The following is an 18,729-nucleotide window of genomic DNA, read 5'->3' on the forward strand; positions in this document are numbered from 1 at the left end:
ACTGTTTCCAGTTCATGGGGGTGGGGGTGCTGACAGGAGCTGTATGGCATGCTTGAGGGTGCTGCAGCCTGGTACAGTCTGTTTTCCATGTGGACATAGCCATCATCCCAGATTTTGGACATGTTCCTCAACATCATTCTTGCCCATCAATTTCATAAACCCAGTTTGTTATAAAGCTTATTTTTTGCCTTCCTGGGTAATCATTAAGTATGTTTTATGGAGTAACCAGAATAGCTGGAGTTAACTGACCTTTTCAGTGCTTCATTGCACTTTTAAATATATTTTGATTTGATTTTGATTTGAATATTAAACGTAATATGGAAGGTACAGTCCTCTGCAAAGGTTCTGCCTTGCTACAATTAAACATTTCTAAAACAGCATAAAAGGGAGAAACATTTGGAATAGCATTACATTTAGAAACACTGTGGCTATAACACAAGGCATATGTAGTACAGTAACTGAACCTGGGTATTATTCTGGTTTAAATGCATGAGTCTAATCAATTAGAGGCAGAAGCAGACCCAAAACTATATTCATGCTCTGCCCACCAGAAGAGGACAAAGTCACACTGTGTAGGAATATGTTATATTCAATTCTCCTCTCTTCTCATTTATATTGTGGCTTTGGCCACCATGCTAATTAAACCCAATAGAAGACTCAAAAGAGAGTTTATCTGTAATAGATATTCCTGCCAATATTCTATTATTCTATTCTCTCTAGGTTTCTGTACCCTGCCTGTCACCTGAGCATCTGCGTGCCCTGACAACTGTTGTCATCTCAAATGAAATCATTCCCTTTCCCTGCAAGAGCTCAAATGACTGCTCTTAAGTTCATCTCCAACACTCAGCTTACTTCCTTTCTCTCTTAAATGCACACATATTATTGTGTGCCAAAGAATCACAAAGCAGTAAAGCACCCACTTGGGCTGCTTAACAAAGATACTTTATTAAAAAAAAAATAAAGGGAGTTCTCAAATAAAAAAGACTAAAATATCTGCAGTAGATCCTGTTTTCATTTCTAGATAGATCTTTGTCTGCTCACTCTGAATACAAAACCTAACAAAGAAACGTACAGATCCTAGAGAGAATATCAGCTGCAGCAGTGGATGCCTTGTCTGACTTTTGGGCATATTCACTAAATAGGAATAAAGCAGGTGATTTAAATATCCCACTTGCATTGACTTGAGAGATTATTAATCCTTCCCTTCCAAAAGCAATATATTGTACTGAACCACAAATCGAACTGCCTGCCATGGATACAAATTCTATCTTCCCTCAGAAATTTCTTTGAACAGAGCAATATAAATGGGAAAATTAAATTAGAAGGCTTGTATTTCAAATCTCCCACATATCTGTTTTAATTAGATCAAAGTGGATGTTTAATTGTACTATATAACCTCATTAAGAAAGAAAGCTGACACCACATTCAATGCAATGTGAATGTTTAAGATGGCTTTCAGAAACAGCAAAAACAAATAAGCATTGTTGGATCTATCTTTTGCCAAAGAATTATGGTTTTTCACCTAATTATGGCTCTAGTTTTCTTTTATATACTATCAGTTTTCTGTCTTCCTAGAACTCTACATTTGCTATTTCTAAATGAGCAATAAGAAAATCTTTTCTCTAAAAGATAGCATTATTAAAAACATGCCAAGCATATGAGCAGTTATACCACTTACAGTACAAAATTAGATAATGAATATCATAGTCATGGTTAGGTTACTGCTCTGTCAGTTCACCAAGCCCCTTCACTACCACCTGCCATCAATGTCTGACTGTACTTTTGCCATCTTGACTCTGGATTTCTGTTCTACTTTTCTCAGGGCAGTTCATTTACAGAAGAGGTGGTCTTATTGGAAAGCAGAAAAGAATTTTTTTAAGAAGGAAGCCTCTCCTTCTTACAGTAGATTTCTTTGAGGAAATGCATCTAGGATAAGAAAGGTAATATGGTAATTCTCCAAATGTCAAGATATGAACCATATAAGATGCTGTGCAGTTCAGCTTTATTAAGATCCATTTGAAAATCTGAAATATGAAGATATATGCCAAAATGCATAATGACTTGTGAAGCGCTATCCTGCAGCATCCCAAAGTGTTACAAGGAAAGCAGATTGTTTACCTCATCTGGGATTTTGTCCATAAATCGTATGTACAATCTCAAGATGGAAAGGCCCCAAATTTGAATACACTTGAACTCTTTGGCAGGCTCAGTTCCAATCTGATTACCACTTCTGATTCTTACTGGCCAGGTCTAAGGGTGGGATTTTCAGGATGCCTATGTGGCTTGGAAAATCCCAGCACTTCTTGACAGATATCCCAGAAGCTGGGCTTTACTAAATGAACTGCATGGTTTCTTGTACCAGACCTATTTATTTCCTTCAGTAGAATGAGACTGTAAAATCAATTATGCCCAAGACTGACCGGGCATAATCTGAATCAGTGGCTTCTATATGGCAACATCTCTGTGAAGCTGGGCCACACTGTCCCTTGCTGAGCTGTGGTCAGTTTGTTACATAAGAGCATCCATGTTGACCTGCAGGAGCTTTAGACTGCAGCTTGCAGTTTGGACAGATGGCATCTTAACGTCTATGCTGTCAGCTTTCATGCAAGTCAAACCCGTTTCAAAATAATGAGACTTTAAAATTAAATGTTGTATTCATGTGATTTGTCTTCTGGCTCTTGAGCTTTTTAAGTTCCTATAGTCAAGCTCTTGTCCAGAGTCTGAAGGGTCATAAACTCATGTCTTTCAAATTAAATCTGAGATTCACAGGTGTTGACAGGATTCCAGGAGCTGCAGTTTAACAAATGACTAACGCCTGAGAGTCTATTAGAATTTAATGGCCGCAAACAGATTTGGGCCCTTTATACCAAGTGGTGTACAACAATATAAAAAGCTCCTGCCCCATAGAGCTTACAAAAACCATAATGAGATCAGTGTATGGTGTTGTGGGCTCTCAAGGGTGGAAGTATTTGTTCCACTGTTGACTGAAATAATGCAGTGCTATCTACAGAAGTGCTACCTCTTACACCCCAGCAAGAGCCAGTTTTCCCTTCTATGCCTCAGACCACCAGCAACAAGACTGCCTCCGAATCATAGTAGTGGGGTCCAAGAACACAACTGCTGATGTAGGAGTGCATGCATGGACAGAGTCATTTTTACTATTGTTCTACTCTTCTCTGTACAATTTCAATTCCAATAAGTAAAAATTAAGAGGGACACCTGATGTGGAATAGTGTTTCACAGCCCTAATCCCACCTCATTTTTAGGAGTACTTATACATTTAGGTGCTATCTTTGACAGGTACCACTATCAATTTGGTGAAATTGGGTTGGCATCTCAAGGAAAAGATACAGCAGTGTCCCAGTGTTAAGTCTATTGGGTAGAACACAAAAGGGAAATGACCCTCAGGTTCATTTTAACAAGGCAGAGCCACTATCCTTGTACAGGTCTTCCAGAATTAAGATCCCTAATGAAACATCTCCAAGTTTGTTCAAGATTTTGCTTGAGTGGAGATTCTTATATTTAAAAAAGGATCAACTCTTCTCTCTCCTTATCAGCACGTACTGTACCTCAATCCTGTATAATGAATATATCACATTTTTATACCAAGGACTTTAATTCACTAAGTGATTGATGTAGATCCTCATTTCAGACTACTTTGTCTTATTATAGATGCACTAAGAGCTCAGAGGAATCATAAGCCCTGGAGGGCAAATACAACTCCCACATTTCACAACATCATTAGAAGGAATCAACAAAAGCAGTGGATTTCTGAACTCTATCCTTATTCTGGTCTTGGACATAAAGCAAAGGAGAAAATACTGACACAGCCTGGCCGGGTGCACCTTTGAGATATACCCCCAGGGTGTTCTCATACCCTCAGGGCTCTTCTTCAGCCCCAAGCCCCTCCCCACCATCTGCTGCTTGACCACTGTGGGATGTGCCTCTGAGCACCAAGGGGAAGGAAAAAGGGATTTTCACCTGCTTTAGGAATTTTTAAAAAGTGTCTGAAGGCTCCCACCACATACTCGAATCCAAAAGGCGGGGAAGCCACACCACTGCACCCCCTCTGGATCCACCCCAGATCTTCCCTTCTTTGACCTGTACGGTCAAAAGCTCTGGGATCACATTTATCACTAAGCGTGCTATAAAAGATAACAAAAAAGATATATTGCAATAACAAGAGCAAATATCAAAAAGCAATAGCCATATAGTGAGATACAAACGGAGATATAAAACACAATAATCTGACCTTACCTGCATTGAAAACCCTAAAAATACAGTTTTTACTCAGCTCAACAGGTTAAAAAGCAGCTCCTGCCTTTGACCTTTCTGTCAGGGCCTTCTGCTGCTTATCCTGTCAACCAGAATACTCAGCCTACTGGCTGAGATCCCAAAGGCAAAACTAAATACCAAGATTTGCTCTCGTGGCAAGGCTTAAGTATAATTTCTTAACTGGCAATTTACTTATGATGATTCACTGAATTCTTGGGGAGCCCATACCATGCATATAACTTCCTGCCCTCTCAGATGTGTATATTTAGATTCATAGATTCATAGATTAAGGGTCGGAAGGAACCTAGTAGATCTTCTAGCCCGACCCCCCGCCAGGGCAGGAGAACAACAAAAAACCCCAAAAAGAGAAACGGGACTCAAACGAGTCCAGCCAGGTAGGCATCCAGCCTCTTCTTAAAGACCCCCAGGGTAGGGGCCAGCACCACTTCCCTTGGAAGTTGGTTCCAGCTCCTAGCCGCCCTAACCGTGAAGTTAGAATTTGCCAGACAAAAAGACATTCCTGATCTAATTATGACTGGGAGAATATTTTCATCCTTTCAGATACGAAGATCACTAATCCAATGTCCTAAAGATAGTGCCTTTCACTTAATTTCCCCACTGTCCTTCCCCAAATAGCCTGCTCTCAGGTATTTTTCTTACGAGTCTCTTTTTTTGAAATGTAAATTCATCATGTTCTGGAAAGCCCTGGTTCATGTACCTGCAAGGGTCTGTTTGCCTGGCTGTTTAACATACCCATGACAGATGTTAGTTTTCAGTGTTTACTTTTCATCAGACTTTCGTCTGAGTCTCTCCCAGGTGCTAGAGAAACTCATTGTGCAGACAGTGATACTTTCAAGTCATTATCATATTGTGCAGTCCTGGTTCTATTATAGCACATAAAAAACACATTTTATGTCAGATACCACAAAGCATGTAAACACAAGGATGGTATAGCTGAATGACGCTTAACATCACCTATCTGTACAGACTACACAAGCCATATCATTAAACAAACTCAAGAAAATATGTAGGACATTCCACAAATACTTCAAAATACAGTGGGTTCGTGACATATACTAACAAGTTTGAGCCTTTTACAGGGATCTTGGTGAGGTAGAAAACTTAGTTGAATCAGTTCCCTCTTTATATTCCATTATAGCCTTGAAAGACATAGGCTGCTCAAAAAATGGCTTTAAATAATGCCATGCCAGTGCTTATGCCTTCTCCAAAAACTGTCATGCCAAATTAATTCCTTTAAAGCAAACAAAGTATTATCTTTCTAATTGCAGCATTTGCTTCAGTACAGCAACAGCATTAGCTCTCCAGTCCCACAGAACCTCTTGCTGGGTGAGTCATCTGCTTCCTTTTTTGTGTTACTCCCACAGTGATTCTCAACAAGGGTGCCGTGGCACCCTCAGGTGCTTTAAGACCCTTTAAAGGGAACTGCTGGGTGCTTTGCAACACAAGAATTCCTCTATTATTTCTCTGTAGTCAAAAAAAAAGAGTGAAAACTGAGGGCTTGCATTTTCAGAGGAATGCCTTGAGTCTTATGAGGGGTGCCTTGAGTCTGAAAAGGTTGGGAACCATAGTACTAGCGAGTCACCTTGCCATGTGCTTTCTTCCAAGTGAGCTTTCTGTTTGGCAGTCTTTTACAAATTTTATCCACTGTTTAACAGACCTGGGGATGAAATATTGAGGTAATTCTTCCTCCTCGCTCTAATGAAGAGGAGGAACCCAATTAGAATGTTATTCAGGAAATAGGCTATTTACTGCAATTGCTCCTTCTCATTATAATCAAGACAGATGCACATGGCTTTGGGGGCTTGTTCTCTCACTTCATCTGGTATGGTGGTTGTCCACACATCCTCCCTTAAAAGGCTCTAAACCTTGAGTTATGGTTTCTAATAGCGTACATCAGATTTGCTTCATAAAAGTTTGGCTAACTAGGGGTAGGAGGGTATGAATCTTTCAGCAAAATAGTATTGACAGCTCTGGACTTGATTTTCCAGATACAAGCTACATGTTCTGTAAACAGGTTTCAACACACCTAGTCTAGTAAGAATCTTAGCCTCATTTCCCTGTATAAAGATCAAATAGAGCCCACCACTTTTCTGAAGACACATCCAGGAAAGCCTCATGAAACTGAAAGAGACGTTACAAGTGGTAGAAGAAGCACAATCTTATTGACTAACTATGAAGTAAGAGACAAGAGCCTTTGTACAAAATAATAATTCATACATTATATAATCACTACAGTTTTCCATAGTGGTTTTTTTTCCTGGTGTTACCCCATTACAGTTAAAATGCAAAGGGAAAAGTTCTAATAGGGTATGTTGTTGGCAAAGCTGACCACAGAGTAAGTCCTTTCAAGTCCAAATTATTATGTACCCAACCACAGCAGTATAGCTGTCCCACCTTTCTCCCTTTTAATAATGGTCTCTAGATTTAATTTGAAACAAGTCAGTCTATTTTTTATTGCCTTGTCTTAAATAAATCAACATAGCCCAAAATCCTGACCTTAAAATAAGGAGGTACAGAATTACACTACCCCACAAAAAAGGCCTCCTCACAACTCAATTCATTAATACCATCTGTTTCCTGTGTACTCTATAATTTTCACAGGGCTGTTTAGATGCTGGTATGAATGCAAAATGAATGAAAACCGTGGGAAGTTGCGTGTAGGTGTGCAGTAGCCAGGCTGCTGAAAGTTGAGCGTGACTGATGTGCAGATAGCAGGCTGTGTGTGGAGAATGATAAATACAGTGAAGGAAAAGATTATTGCATATATGAATAGTAGCTTGCTATACATCACCTGCAATATGCTGTAAGTAAAGACAGCCTCTCTCTATGGGCAATTCTTTCCCCGCCCTCCCTCCCCACACACACTTCATTAATACATCCTTCTGATTTACAGTCATTTCACTGGACAATTCTGGAGGATCCAAAAAGAAAAATGTTCTTGTTAGGGCTCTGGTAGACAACACAGAAATAAAAACAGGTGAATTTTTTTGCCAAAATATATCATTTCAGAACAATGACAGGGGTCACAAATCTATTTGTGAACTTGGGTCAAATTAAGAAAATACTTCTAGCCCCTCCTCAAATTGTAGAAGTCCAACATAGTGTTTAAAAAGCATTAGTGCCTCAGTGTCTTGATTTTTCATTTTGAAAACCAGATTTATTCTTAAAATAGCCTCTTTTAAAAAAAGTAAAAAACTCTTTTCTAAATGCATTGTTTCAAGACAAATCAGTGGGAAAATGGTTTACTAATTAGTATATTATTTTCTTCCCCCCAATAGAAAAAAAAAATCAGGTCAGCCCAAAATATCTCACAACTCCAACTCCCAAACCCCAGCTTGACCAACAAACCAAAGAGTCAGGTCTATACAAGCCATTTCATAGCCCACTCTTCCACAGACTTTCTGTGAATCCTTGGGCTAGAACAGTTTCTCAACTTTTTCAGACTTAAGACACCCTTGAGAAAATGCAAGGTCTTAATTGTCACTCATTTCTTGACTACAGAACAGTAATCAAGCAATTCTTTTGCTGCAAAGATCTCAGAAATACCACAAGTCATTAAGGAGTCCTATTTGAAAACTCTTGGTTTACCTTGTGAATCATGTTTAAACACTAAACCCTGCTAATATTGTGTACCATCCTTGAAAGGCATCCCAGAGTACCACAGAACCTGGGTTAACAATCACTCAGCTAGAAACTTGGCTGAGATTAATTTTATCCAATGGCGCATGAATGCAAAAGGCATAAGCAGCACTAGAATAGGGAATGGACCCAGACTCTTCCCCCAGTGCACTCACATTCCAGGGGAGCGTCTCTCTCTCAGGTTTAGAGTCATGCCCGTGCCACCCCTGTTCCCCAGCACACACTTTGTGCTTGTGCCGTCTCTGGTCCCATAAATCTTATATGCCCTTCTACATGATGGCACAGCTTCAACAGGAAGAGTAAGGAGCTGCCTTTGCTGATCTAACACTCTGGCCCAGGGATCAGCAACATATGGCCCATGTGCCTAATGCATTCTGCAGAGTTAGAGGGCTTTGCCTATGCCCTTGCCCATACTGGGGCTGGGGAGCAGGGAGCTGTCCCAGGGCCAGGCAGCTTCCAGCTACACTCTTGGTGCTGATGATCCTCCCTGGCCTCCCAGCTCTAGTCCCTTGTGGGCTAGATAGTTTGGGCAGCATGTCCCCAGCTGGGGGCTTTCCCTGCACCTGAGGCAGAGCCAGGGAGCAGAGAGCTGCACCTGTGCTGCTGCCATTTCCCAACCCCCAGGCTGAGGTGTGGGCACAGCTTCCAGCTAGCGGGGAGCTGCACTGGGTCCAGGCAGGTTCCAGCTGTGCCAGCACTACAGCTGGGGAGGGGGAGAAGTGGCAGCATCAAGGACAATCTGCAGGTACCTAGTCCTAGTGCAGCTCCCCGCCAACTGGAAGCTACACCCTTGCCTCAGCCAGGCAGCTGGGAGAAAGAGCAATGGCGGGGGCACAGCACCCAGCTGCTTGGCCCTGATGCTAGGCATGGGGAAAGCCCCCGGTCACCACTGACACACTGCCAAAGCCACCTGGCCTGCATCAGACTGGAGCCAGGTTGTTCCAGCATACAGCTTGTAAAAGGTTGCTGAACCCTGCTCTAGCCTAGTGGTTCATGGCACATTTTTGGGGTGGGAGAAGGCGGGGGGAGAATGGGATATAGTTTTGAATCCTATCCAGCCATTGAGGGCATAAAAGCCAGATATCCTACTCCCCGGAGGAATGCTCTAACCACAGGTATACGAAGTGTGGACAACGCTCCCACTGCCAACATTTCCCCTTCCAACCACATCTTCAAAAGCAGAGAGTGAGGCAGTCATTTCTATGTGAAGGTTGACTAAGTCCTAAAATACAGACTTCAAGTTTTGAATCCCAGTGTTGCAGCAGAAAGTGTGTAGGCTCTGGAGAGAGAGACAGGTTCAGACACATCCTTCTCTTTAGTGTTTCCAATTTGCTGGCTTAGACCTACTCCTTCCATTCACCATGGCTGTTCTGAACTCCAGTTCACAACAATTCATGTTCGTGTGCCTGCGGAACATCATTACCTCATTTGGGTTGAAGAATTCACCTCCTAGAGCTGGGAACCTAATTATTAGGCATACCGATGCTCGCCACACCTGTCTGTTTTGCAAATCTCACCCTAAGAACTCTGTGGCTCAGGTCTCCAACCATAAAATCAGAATGACGGTGCCTACAAGGGCCTCTACTGTGAACCTCCTCGTTTCTCACCAAGCTTACAATTCTCTGGATTCTTAGAACTTAATGAAAAGTTCAGACCGGCCCAATGGACTCTGTCAGAGCTGTCTCAAAAATGGGGAGTTGCTTTTTTCACTGAAGTTCTGGCACATTTTGCTCATCTCCTAGTGCAAAACTGCATTTATAGTTTCAGGTTTGTCAGAAACACGTAGCTGGATGCTTGCTAAAGAGGCCAGCAAGTTCCACACAATATGTGTGTCTGTGGGGCAAGTTAGAAATCCTTTCTGTGGCACATAGTGGAACCCATTCATTCTACTCATGCCAAGAAAGGACTTTTTTTTAAACTCTTGGGTTTTTGTTATATAAATATAGCATAAAAACTAAGTTTAAAGCATAACTGAAAAATCAGAGTGGTGAAAAAACAGTGATATTTTTGTTCTGTTTTAATTTAAAACAAAGTGTTGGGACAACTAGAGTTTCTCATTGCTGGGATTTCTCAAGGAGTTCCCATGCCTCCCACTCTTCCATTCTCCTGCTTAAATTGTGGAAGCTGTAAAGTCTTCCGTAAGCATCATTTAGGCTGGTGGAGGAGTCTGGAGTCCACCACCTGATTTCACAGACACTACTGTTTGGTGATAAAAAGTGATTTTCCATGCCCAGGGACTGAGCCAGCTTCTTCCTCCACAATTCCAGACTCTGCTTCCCCAGCTGCTGCCACCCCGTGGAGATACAAATCAGTGAAACCAAATGAAGAAGTCAAACCATATGTTCTCAAACCTGTAACAGAGGAAATTTGCTCAATCCAGATCTGCAGTGCAAGGCCTCACAGGGACCTCTTGTGTACAACTCTTTATTTTTCACCAAGCTTAGGATTCATTTGGGGCCTCAGTGGTGCTTCACTGACCTTGGAGACTCATGTCAGCACTCTGCACTGAAGGTGCACCTAAAGGTGCAAGTATTTGGTGAGCATCTAAAGATTTTTTAATGGTCCTTTGAACCATTCAGTCCCAATCTCCCTTTGTGTGGGATGTTTTAATTCTCAAACCAATACAAATGTTATGAATGGATGACGGTAAAGATTGTTATTGAAACTAAAGAGAGCTTGTCTAGATGTTCACTTTCCATTGCTGCTTGATTGAGATTGTTGAATGATAATTTGATTGAAAGAAAAGGAACACATGGAGAAGGGAATGAGAAGGAATGAGTGGTTAGTGGCTGTGCTCTGCAAGATATACTTAGAATCAATCATATTACTGTTTGCTCAACCAGGCTAGTGATCATAAAATTCTACAGCTTTTCCAGAGATCACCAGGCTGTGCAAACCATTCCCTTTACAGCCTTTGAAATGCTTCATGTTTCCCATATAGCATTTACAATGGGATTATCATTTCAGCAGATGAATTCACATAGGAAGGGGTGCACACAGAGAAAGAATCCTTGGTTGGTGGAGAAAAAGGAGAAGTTAGCAAAGTATAAAGACAGCACAGGGAGGGCTGCTTTAGTTCTAGCTAATTGCAGGACTCTCATTTATTTATTCCCAAAGGAGGTTTATTTTGCTTCCCTTCATTTATGCTATATGTTAACATGGCATTCACTAAGGCTTGGGTTCATAGTATCATAGAGTTTAGGGTCGAAAGAGACCTGAACAGATCATCAGGTCCGACCCCCTGCCCTGGGCAGGAACAAGTGCTGGGGTCATATCACCCCAGCCAAATATCTTTCCAGCCTCCTCTTGAAGACGCCCAAGGTAGGAGAAAGCACCACCTCCCTTGGGAGTCCATTCCAGAGCTTGGCAGCCCTAACCGTGAAGTAATGTCTCCTGATGTCCAGCCTGAACCTTCTCTCTAACAATTTGTGGCCATTATTCCTAGTAACCCTGGTGGTGCCTGGGGGAACAGAGCCTCCCCCAATTCCCACTGGTCCGCCCTGGTGAGTTTTTAAACAGCCACCAGCTCCCCTCTCTGCCTTCTCTTGTGGAGGCTGAATAGGTTCAGGCCTTTTAGCCTCTCTTTGTAGTGCCTGCACTGTGCACAGCACCACAATGGGAGAGGGGGGGATGCCTAGCCTGACAACATTTTCAGTCTCTGCTTCTCCAGGTACAAAAAATGGGATCACCAAGAAGGGGCTTATTCTCACTTCTTTCCCACCAGCTGATGGGATACAAAAGAATATGCTCGATACTCCAGAGACATGCAGTAATGCCCCTGCATACAAGCCTTGGAGACTCCAAAGTACAGTCTACCCATTTGTTCTGGACCCACATCATCCCCCACTCTGTCAGTGACTAAAAGACAAAGTTAACCCCTGTATGAAAAATGTGATAGGGAAAATTCTGTCATAGGCCATGCTGATTTGTGCAAGCCCTGAAGGGGAACGGGGCAAAGTGGGCTATTCAGTACCTTCCGTTTCCATAACCTTTAGAGCTGCTGTAGTTTATGACTGCCTGTAATGACTCCCAGGTGGCAGGATTCTACCCATGGCCTCTCGTTCTTTGGAAATGTACACACGCACGTCAAAATGCACATAAGTGACATAAGATCCATGCAATTTAAACAGCTAGGGGCAAATTTAAGACCGTGGCATCTAGTGCTGCAGGTCCCCATCACACGTGTCCACTGTGCTGCGTCACTTGTATGTGTGATGGAATCTACCCAGGCAAAACACCCCAGAGTCAGCACAGTAAAACAAAAATAGGCTTGCAGATGAATACACAATGTATTCAAGTTCATTCAGAAAAACAGGCAAGCATTAATGTAGACTGGATTGAAGCGACTGGAAAAATGTAGCCCCTGAAGATCAAAGATGGAGTAGGGTGCTGCGTTTCTTAGATACGATCCATTTGCTATATATACTGTCTATAGTGCAGTCCCTGCATTCTTTATCTAGGGCCTGGTCCTGACAGGTTGCCTGCTGTACCAGGAGATATTCCACTCACCAGCCTCCTGTTGAATTCGGTGGGGATTTTGACTGTGCAAGAAGTGAAAGATTTGTCAAAATGTACTTAACTAGTGAAAATTCCCACATAGCATTGACTCAATCCATTTCAGTCTCGAGTGTACATGTTTAACTAGTAATTTCCTACACTGGTGAAAGACATGCAGTGACATTCCTTGATGCTGTTCAAGTTTGTGGCTACACAAGAAGGCACCAGCTGGTAGACAGTGAATGACCCTTAATAAGTTTGTTGGCAATTGCTCGACTTTGCTATGCAGGTTGACGCTCTCATGGCAACACGGACAGGATGTCATTCTCGGCTGGTTTCATTAAAAGAAAAACGATCCTGCCTCTCAGTTTAAAAAAAAAAAAAGCAGCAGCAGCAGCTGTAACTGTTGAAGCAGCATGCACCTAATAAGCTACTTCTAAATCTGGCTCCATCATTTCAGTCTGTGGACTAGCAGAACAGAGCTCCCAGAATCATTCCAAAGTAAGTATTGTTTTCTCTTAGCCATAGAGCATGCCAGTTTTTTTTCCATTTAAAATGTATAATAGGTAACAAAAGTCTTCAGCACTAAATCTATAGCACTGGCAATTCAGCTGTCATATTGCAGCTTTAATATGATTTAGCATTCTCCGTTGTTTCATTTGGCAGACATTGCTGCCTTAAAGAGGAAACATTTAATATACTGTGGTACAAGACGGCAAATTATATGGGTGCAGCTTCCCATAGCTGCAATGCTAGAAAGCTCATGGAATGATTTATTATTGACTTCCATAATAGTTTATTTTGGTGGGAGGTGGGGAGGTGGGAAAGAGTTATGCATCTTGCATAATGCACATTGTGGAAAATTTTATTTGATCTTATCATAAATGGAAATGTGTATCAAGAATATGCTACTGGCCAGTAAGTGTGAAATTGGTACAATCATTTTTACTACAAGGGAGGGAGAGGAAAACAAAAGTCATATGGTAGCATTAATACAGCTAATAATACACATGAAACCATACTTTAGCAATTTGTATTAAATGCTGAAGAAAAATATTTTACAGTGGGTGATTTTGTTTAATTATTCAAGGCATTAATCAATCACTGCTAAACCCAACATGAGCTTTGGTGTGCAGATGAAATAATCGTTTGTGTGTGAAGCAGCATAAATGCAATTTCATTTGCCAAAGCAAACAGTGCATATTGTAGCTTGCCTCCTTTAAGAGTATTTATACAGTTCAATAGACATGTTTATTGGAGCCTGGTAAGAGGAGCTTGGATCAGGGGCTTTAAAGGGGTAAAGAAAAATGTGAAAGATGCAGGAAAAATAAATTGCAACAGTTGTAATGGAAAAAAAGGTCATTGCAAAGAATAAAAGGGTCTCTGTCTCTGTTCCTACACACACTTTTTCATTTCATAGCTGCCTTACTACCTACTTAGCATCAGTTAGCAACCATGTGGCTCTCTGATTGTGAACAAGTAATGGGCGTAGCACTTTGTAGGAATATATAGTATATGCACATAAGACAGCGTCCCTGCTGCCAGTGCCCAAGAAACTTTTAATGTAAGCATGTTCAAACCCTCTCGGTAACAAGATTAAAAGAAAATTTTGTATGTGAAAAAACATCAGTTGTATAAATCGATTATTTTAATAACCACCATTTGCTGTAGGGAAAAAATCCAAATCTTTCCTCTAATTCTACCCACCCATCCCCCTAACACTACAAGACATGTAGGCAAGAGAGGGGAATTAACTTTTATTTCTTCCATTTATTTTCAAATTATTCATAACAATACCTTAAAAAAAAATCACCTGTCCAACTCATTTACACTCAGAGAAGCTTTTTTTTTTTAAAAAAAAAAACAACTTTTCCAGGATGTGCTGAAGCTCAGAGCTGGAGCATTCATCCCCTTATTTACTCTGTGACAGATACAGAAAGTCTTGGAGGATTACGCATATCAAGATCTAGAATAAAAATAGAGAACACAACCACTGCCATAGGGCTACAGTGAACAACATTAACCTAGGACCAGCTCTATGCTAATGGGTTGCCAGCCACACAAAAGAAGTCCAGTTCCGAATGTGCTCAGTCATGGCCTGGGTTATCACAGCAGCTTTACAAGAGCCCTGGAAAGTCAGGACTCTAGCAAGTCTGAAAGAGAATAGCTGGTCCAGGAAGCAGGGGAAACTTGAAGCCCATTTCTCAAAAGATTCAGACAGGGCCAGGAATTAATATATTTAAAGAGGTCTTGAGCACTTAGTGGCATAGGAGAAAACCCTCAAGTGGTAGATTGGCTTCTGAGATAGGATGAGAGAAACAAAGTAGATGTTTTTGGGTGGCAGTGGGAAGACTTCACATCTCCAAGTACATGGAGACTCTAGCACAGGGGTGGGCAAATGCAACCCATGGGCTGGATGTGGCCTACCAGGCCATTCTATCTGGCCTGCAGGGCCCCTAAAACATTTAGAAAATTAATATTTAGTTGCCCCTGGCTGCCTGTCATGCAGCCCTCGATGGCTTGCCAAAACTCAGTAAGTGGCCCTCTGTCCAAAATAATTGGCCGTCCCTGCTCTCTCAGCATGTACAAACATTCACTCTCCAAGAAGAAACTCTCCTGAGTATGATTTAACCCTGGTTGTTCCCAGGTTATTTTTCTCCTGAAGCAGCCATTTTTACCCCGGGAGAAAAAGCCAGAACATCTGCATACTCATGGTATCTCCTGGGAGAGTCACTGCTCTCCCAGAGAAACTGAATGTCTGTACAAAACCTCTAATAAAGGTGATAGGGGGCAGGGAGGGGGGAAAGTGTTTCCTTCTGCTTCTTTTGTGGTCATCATGTCCTCCAGCGACAAACCCATCATGTAGGGTACAGTGTAGCCCAACAGATCAATTGTATTTATTAGAAGTTAATGCTTAAGGGCCTGCAGTGACTTGATACAGCACATGTAATCATAGGTTGTTTTAAGATGCACTTGAGTGACATTGGATAACAGACCTCAGAACTCACGGTTTATTCATTTGATGGGATTCACGTGTCCAAAGTATGTTAATATTAGTGATATTTTATTCTTTTTGTGGTTTAGATATTTGACAAAGATTTCCCCCATCTTTCACCTTTCTCTAAATTTCAAAATTTAATTAATGGACTTAGATTCCTGAAGATGTAAAGTGAGGGAAAAGTTCAGGGGAAAAAAAACTGATGAAGAACTGGAAGTTCTATATTAGTGTTCAGAAGTTTTTCCAAGAGTGACTGGAGTAGATTCCAGATTCTATTAAACTCATCATTACTTTCATAAAAACTGGTACTATAAAGTTCTGCCACAAAATCTGTATGCAAAATAGTCCAAAACACCCGTTTTGTAGGTGCCCAACCTGGATGGCTACATTCTCTCCTGAGGAAAACTTCAGAATAGGCAGTATTATCAGTGTGGAGAGAAAAGGACTATTCGGTGCAGAACTGGAGAAGCATTGGAAGCGAAGCCCATCTAACAATAGGAAAACTTTATTCCTGTAGAATTTCAAAGGACTCTCATTCCTCATGGTGAAAAACAAGATGGATTTATGCAAACATTCTTACAAAGATTTTTCCTCTTGGAATATTTTTTTGGTTTTTTAAGTTTTTGGTCTCTAGTCACTTGTGTTTACCATGTGCTTCCTCTTCCCTCCCCCACCCCCCTTTCCTTAGGCAACTTTTTCCTCCCAACTCTTTTTCATTTTGCTTTAAAAAAAGGAGAGAGGAAGAGAGAAAGAGAGAGAAAGAAACTAACTGGAGGGGGTGTTAAGAAAGGAAGAGGAAGGGGGGAAAGGGGGAAGAACTGAAGGAAAAGTGGCCCACACATGCTCAAAATAAAGCTGGGTAGAAACCAATAACTGAGTTGTTACACATTTTCAAGCACTAACCTTTTAGCTGGTTGGCCCTTCTTTCAGCTAGATAGTAGGGCTGTGCAAAGCTTCAGTTCCTGCTTCAGTTCAGTGGACATTCGGCCCAATTTGGTGGCTGAATCTCCAAAGCTGAATTGAACCAGGAAACCCTTTAATCTCTCCAAATTGAAATTGGAACCCTCTGAATTGATTCAGAGACATTTGGAAAGATTTGGTGATTTGGACATAGGCACAGGTTTAAATGTTTTTTTTACGTACCTCAAGGTACCAGGTGGCTCGTGAATGCTGAGATGGTGGGGTGGATGGAGCATCCCACAGGAGCATGGGGGGCTCCCCAGCATGCTCAACAGCAGACCCAAAAGTGGACCAGAAGCATGTCTAATCCATTTCTGGGTTCACCAGGGAGCTCACAGAGGGCCCCCCCCGAACCCCCTCAGCTTGGCAACTGGTGGCTCCTGAGTCTGGGGGGGCACCAAGGGTTCACCTGTGGCTGATCACTGAGCCATGGGAGTACAGAGGGGCCCCTCCATGTGCTTGGTGGCGGACCCAGAAATGGACTGGAAGTACTTCCAGGTTTGCCGCCGAGCACATGGGGTCCTCGCCCTGTGCTCCTGTGGGACACTGCATCTGCCCCACCATCACTGAGTTCATGAACCGTGCCTGATACCTCGAGGTATGCAGAAAAAACATTTAAAGCAGCGTCTAAGGCTGAATCCGAAGCTGGATTGAATAGGACCCATTTCACACACCCCTACTAGATAGTCATTTTTATCATGTGATAATTACTTTGTGCAGGTGGCTGATCTAACTTTATTGAGATTCACCAGTCAATTGTGCAATATGTAATGTCTAGCAGGGGCATAAGTAAACAAGATATGGCTTAGCCACCTGAGAGAGGTGGCAGGGGTGCACCGAAATAGTGCACTGAAATAGTTTGAGCCCTTCTGAAGGGACGCATCCAAAACAGCAATGATGGAAACTGCACTCCCACAAGAAGATTTCTTACCTGTGGAGTCCCACAGCATCAATTCTCTCTCCTGTCCTTTTAAGCATCTATTACTAACTGCTAACTGAACTGTTAGATGACTTGGCCTCAAGTGAAATCATTATATTTGTGACACAATAGACACATCTACACGTGCCCCTATGGTATCAATGTTACTGTGCTGTCAATTAGTACTTCCTTTTGAAAGTACTAAATGACAGTGCAGTAGCAGGCCATACTTCACCATCCACACAACACACAGTTATTTTTTAATCACTACATCGCCATAGAAACATGAAATAATGAGAGTCTGTATCACTACAGTGATGTAGCTGTGGCATCATGGGTTCTGCCTGCCAATACTACATTGCCATAGCACATTGCTACAGTGACATAGCATCATGTGTAGACGCACCGAGTTTCACCTTTTCTACACCACACATTTACACAAAGAAAGGCACCTGGTGTTTGAAGGAGATCAGCTTATGGATAAACATGGGCTGATGCTGAATCTGAGCAAGACAGATGTAACGGTGTCAAGCAGAGGAAAATGCTTTGAGGAATTTGGTCAAGATGCTGTCATTAGCTGAGGGCATATACTCATCATCAGTTCTGGCCATAGTTTAGGGGCACTTTTAGATTCCCTGGTGATGTGTAATGTGTTCCATCATCTTCATTTGCCCAAGCGAGCCCTTCCCATCCTGGCAGACAATGGCTTTTCATGTTTCAGCACCTCTCAACTGGACTCTAGTACTGCAATATACCCTAGCACTGAAGACTTCATACTCAAGAAACTCTTTTAGAGAATACTGGAGCCTCTCTCTTCAACAGCACAGGCTAATCAGAGTACAACATTGTCCTCCCATGTGTAGTATGAATCCCATTTAAGGTGCTTGTCTTTATTTTCAAGGTACTCTGTGGCGTAGTCCAAAGTTATTTAACAAAATCCACTCTACAGGTCTGGAATGAAGACCAAAATTCTTCCTCAAATACAAAGGAAACTTTGCACAGAAATGGGTAAACTTGTCTATGCAGAATTTTCTCAGGAGCTGATTGAAAATTGAAACTAATTCTCTCAGCAGTTTAAGAGCCACCACAAACCTCATCAAGTGCAAGGTGACTTTCATTGATCCTGTCTTCTCTAACGTAAATACACAGCAACACACAGGCAAATGCTGTCAAAACAAGGAATTGCACTTGTGTTTCTGTTACTAAAGAAGAGCACCAGAAGATCACCAACAATATTAGTGTCATTGCTTAATTCGCAAAAGGAAGGTACCGTGATGATAAGCAGGGTAGAAGAACTTACATAGAATAGAAGAACTTACATAGAATAAAAACTCTGTGTTGCAGTTTCCTCAAGACAAGTCTTTCCAGCTTATACAAAAGCCATTTTTATTTTATTCAAAAAAAAAAAAAAAAAAAAAAA

General features: G+C 41.8%; 1 protein-coding gene across 2 annotated transcripts in view; it reads left to right on the forward strand.

Moving 5' to 3' along the window:
* Positions 1-12,652: 12,652 nt before the first annotated feature.
* Positions 12,653-18,729, forward strand: part of BEGAIN (brain enriched guanylate kinase associated) — a 310,010-nt gene continuing 303,933 nt past the window's right edge. For both annotated transcript variants that reach the window (XM_019518557.1, XM_019518558.1), the window contains exon 1: positions 12,653-12,933. The gene's annotated coding sequence lies outside the window, so the exon portion shown is untranslated. The remainder of the gene's footprint in view (positions 12,934-18,729) is intronic.

This window comes from Gavialis gangeticus, unplaced genomic scaffold (genome assembly GCF_001723915.1).
Source record: "Gavialis gangeticus isolate Ggan-Ray unplaced genomic scaffold, GavGan_comp1, whole genome shotgun sequence".
Taxonomy (NCBI): domain Eukaryota; kingdom Metazoa; phylum Chordata; order Crocodylia; family Gavialidae; genus Gavialis; species Gavialis gangeticus.